The sequence below is a fragment of the Cibotium barometz genome, chromosome 23 (assembly GCF_041138505.1).
Source record: "Cibotium barometz isolate CiBa-2024 chromosome 23, ASM4113850v1, whole genome shotgun sequence".
Classification (NCBI taxonomy): domain Eukaryota; kingdom Viridiplantae; phylum Streptophyta; class Polypodiopsida; order Cyatheales; family Cibotiaceae; genus Cibotium; species Cibotium barometz.
The window spans coordinates 13,431,406-13,436,363 of record NC_141068.1 but is presented as its reverse complement, the minus strand read 5'-3'; positions in this window follow the sequence as shown (position 1 = coordinate 13,436,363).

Here is a 4,958-nt window from a genome sequence, read left to right as displayed (position 1 = left end):
TTCTACCGACTCCAGTGGTTGGGGTGGCGGCTTTTAACCCATGGGTTTGATGGGGTTAGGCTGGAATCAGTGGAGTTTTAATAATTAAATTGAAATAATAGGAATACACTTAGAATTCAAGTAGTTAAATCAAACCCTGAAGAATTTCTCAAATGAGTAGATCAATGGCTGTGCCTGATTTCAGTTAGGAAAAAAGTGTTGATTTCCTCAGATGATTAGATCAACGGTGGCGGTTGTGCCTCATTTCGGTTTTAGGAAAAAGCATTGATTTCTTAAAATTAAGTCAGTGATAGTTTTCCTTCTATCTGGTTTAATCAGGTGAAGGTTAGTTTAATCTCTTGAACCCGTTAAAAAATTCACTAAGAAAATCAAAAAGGTGGAATCGTCTCCGTTTTTCGGGCAAGGAAAATTTTCTCGGTTTCGGATTCTGAATGACCACCAGATTAGTCTCATGCTCGGACATTGGAGAGCGAGGCCCCAAGTGGGAAACCCTGTCCCGCGCAAGAGGAAGCTACTTCCGCTGCTAGTAGCTACCGGGAATCTGGTGGTGCGCGGAGGGGGCAGAGGGGTCTCACAAGTATTATTACTAAAGAGATGGCTTGATTTGTTTTTGAAGACATATGTGTAAGATTTGGCATGCCATTAAAGATGTTGATAGACTAGGGGCTTAGATTCTTCAACATACCTTCGAGATTGATCAAGTTATGATTAAAGATAATCCTAAGTTTTGGATGTTACAGATTTCAGTAATGAACTCCAGCAGGTTTTTAACAGTGTTTCAGAGTAGGCAAAAATTCTAAGTGAGTGAAACTTAAAGATTGCGTTTTCAATTAGTTAGTATGCTCAAAGGAATCCTTTAGGTATTTAGATGAACATGCAAATCAAAATTTGATTTTAAAAAAAGTGAAACGTGACCTATTTTTGGAATCGACTTTCACATACAGCTAGTTTTGGCAATTCTGCCCATGCTAGGTCGTCATAGATCGCACACGTTCTTGTAATTTTAAGTACCCACATGAATACTTTCTGATAACTTTGCGCAACTTTATACTTGTTGCAAATTGTAGCCTTGACAACAGATCTAAGAGGCTTACCAAATCTACAAACATCTCAAATCTACAAACATCTCTTCCATAACTTTTGGAGAGTAGACATGGATTCCCAATTAATCAACACATCAACAAATATATCAGGGAGGAAGTAAACAAACTCTTATTATTTTTCTTTAAATTCTTTTGAGATTGAATAAATAAGCATGTATATGAGAGTAACTAAGTTGAGGTATGGCACGCTTAACGGTGAGTAATTCTTGAATTCGTTATATAAATGATTTCCTTAGTCTAAAGACTCATAGAATAAACACTTTTGGAGGTAAAGAATTAGAAGATAGAATATTTGACTAATTTATGACTAGATTCTAGATATAACCATCATTAGGAGCTATTTTACAAAGCATTTATCTTTTCGTGTGTTTAGAATCAAATGTTAAGGTAAACACAAAAGTTGTAGAGGACAAGAAACTTTACAAGAGTGTATGAGACTCTAGAAAGCCAAATCCCTTTTATTTTTGAGTTATTCAAGTGCAAAGTGGGGCACTTGGCTGTTTTTGACAGTTTTATGTTGAAAACACAACTTTGGCCATTTTGAATGCTCTCAAAGAGACCTTAGAACTCATTTTTAGAGAACCATAATCGAGATATGTTTTTTACAACTTTGTAGAAGTCCTAAAACTTTGTAGTTTTGACTTTTCTCTAATTCCAAATAGATTGGAAGATATTACTCTCCTAAAGAGACCAGTTGTTAACACTAGTTCTGTAATTGGACACTAAAGTGTCCTGAGGACACTAAAGTGTCCTGAAAGTTAGCATTTTTCTTGAATTTTTGTGGGCAATCTATTAAGAGTTTTGAAATGCTTAACATCCACAGATGTTCCTTAAGACCCAAAAAAAATTGAGATTTTTTAAATTGCACTTTTCTTAGCTTTTGCAAGGCAATATTTTAATTTTCTTAGACGCATGCTGATAAAACGCATGATTTTTGCTGTTTTCAAAATAGTAGTAATTTGTACATAACTTTTAGAAGGGACATAGTTTGATCATGAAACTTGGCTTGATGGAAAGCCCATGATGTAAACTAAATCTTGGAATCATCAAACGATAATTATGGATAAATTTTTGACTCGCTAATATTGAAATGATGTTTTTTATACAGGTGGAGCATGAATTTTTCTCCTTCCATATGCAAGCTAATAATGTAAAACTTGAGGTGCACCCATGTTATATAGGGTAAATACTACTTTGTTTTGAATTTTCCAAAACTTTAGAGCCACTTTTTGGGCCTCTTCTCATACATGGCTTTTTGCGCAACCTGTTTTTAATACGTAAAATGTCTAATTATGAGCCTAATTTTGATTTTCATCAAAGGGAAAAGCTGTGTAAGTGCATTATTTGTTGTAACTATAGGTGTAGACTACTTGTGCAAGCATAGTTATGATTAGTTTTTGAAAAAAGATGATCAAATTTTATATTTTTGTTTTTTACAGTTTTTTTAGAACTAGGCGATAAGAACCTACTTAAGTGGAGGCTAAGTTAGTGTTATACACATCAAATTATGGCTTATTTATCTCATCTCAAGCATGAAAACCAATAATCAACATTCTCATTGATAGGGCTACAATTTTTTTTAGTGGCGTGATTGAGTTTTGATAATACGCGTTACTTTTGCTGATTTTATACAACTTTTTTGGAAAAAAAATCTAGGAAAGGAAAATGATTTTTTTGGTGAACTTCTACCTCCTTGGACTGATGTATGCTATCAAAATATCTTGGGAAAAATGCTATTGATATCATTGGATTTTTTTTTGAGAGAATGATGCTTGCATATTTGGAAAAATCCTGAAAAATCCTGAAAAATGTTCATTTTCAAGACATATGCTACTTTGTTGCTTATGTACTTCCAAATAAAAAGGCATTTTATATGTTTAGCATTTTTTACATAAGCATAGGGTTATGTTCTACATGCCCAATGAAGCATTTTGGTTTTTAAAGCCTACATTAGGAGTTTGATTTTTTTTCGCAACCCCCAAAAAAGGACACTCAAGTGTCCTGTTTTGGTACCAAACTAGTGTTAAGCTTTGCCTTAAAAATTGCTTTGAAGATTGACTATCTTATCTATATAGACTGGATAGATGTTATGGATGACCCTAACCCTCCTTGAAACACATCCAAAAAGAGATTACCTAGTGAACCGCAACTGTTGTTTAAGGATCTTTTCAATGGTCGAGCTCGTAACCCTTGAGGTCTCCAAGCTCTACAACTCCTTGAGAAGCAATTCCACTGCGTCTCCCAGTGAGCGTTGTCACACCACCGCCGGTCCTCGTCCCTCCTCTCACCTCACTTCACTCACACACACTCACTAGCATGCATTAGGGAGAAAGATTAGCAAGATCAAGACTCAATTACACAATGGGAGAGTATGTTGTATTATGAGAGAAATTCACTTATATACATGGCCATAAGTGTTAACACTCACTTAAACTGTGGCCGGCCGGGCACTTTAGGCTCATAAGAGGCCTAATTCTATTACACAATGACTACTCTCATAATATATCCATGAAGTACATCATTTAAGACTTTATCCTAACTTGCTACCACATGATCTTGAAGCGTGTAAGATTACTCCCTCCAGCTTTTGAGGTGTGTAGGTGTGTAAGAACCTCCCCTTCTTATCTTATAATTCTTCCCCTCTCTGAAATAAAAGAAAGATCCTATTTTACCTTGTTTTCGCCTGAAGAGAGAAAATGTCTAGAGGGAGGTAATTTAAATTGAGATATTTTTGGATATAAAACTCCTAGTGTCTAAAATGGTTTTCCCTGAAGCACAAATTCAAAAAGAACTTTCCAATGTGCAATTGGTATTAATTAAAAATAGGTATAAAAGACCTTAGCCTAAGGGTCTATATTTTTTTAAAAAATTAGATTATGGTCCAATTAAGGTTCCTATGGACCAATAAGATCAATCCAAATGTAGGGAGGAGATATATTGAAGAATAAAAGAAAAACCCCCCAAAAAAGAGTAAATGCTCACATAAGATGAAGAGTGGACTAAGGACCAAAGAAAAGAATTAAAAAATTTAAATTTTGACACCTCAGTGTGGGGCCCCTCATGAAGTAGGCACCTTTTTCTCATCATTACCCCCAATTTTTAATCAATAAAATGAGATATTTTCATCTCTTCTCTCTCCTTTTTCAAAACTAGATCCAAAAAATAAGCTGAACTGACCAAAAAATGGTCAAAAATTGACCAAACTGATCTGGAAAATTCTAGAATCAGTTTGCTTGGTTAGAGGCTCACTTTTTCCTATAAATAGAAGCCTTCCCCTTTGTAAAAGCTTAATGGTGTTTATGCATTGTTACTCTACTCCTGTTCTGAGCCATCTACATTGAATTTTTTAATAATTCAATTGTTTTTGACCTAATCCTCTCCAAAGTGAATCGGTGGCCACTATTGCTTCAAACAATCATAGAACCCTCAATCCCTCAAGCCAAAGGAGAGCTTACAATCTCCATGTAAGCTAATTTTCTTACTTTGTTTAATGAAAAATCTATGGTTTTCTTGATTTTTATGTTTTGCAAATGTTTGAATTAAATTCAAATGCTATGCCTTTGATACAAAGGCCACCCCCTTCTCTTCTTTACATTCCAACCTTTCTCAATCCTAGAAAGATTAACTAAGTGATCAATTAAACTCTTCTGTTTGTTCACTCTCTTGAATTTAGAAAATTATGTAGATTAGAGTTCTATAATTCTAATTTACGTTAATTAAGTTAAATAAAGAAAGATGATAATGAGAAATGGTCAGCCATACAAAGGAGGTTATGGCAAAATTTTTCAAAATTTTGTAAAATAGAAAGTTTATTTTTATGTTATTCCAAAAGAGTAATTTCCACCATTTTTTGCA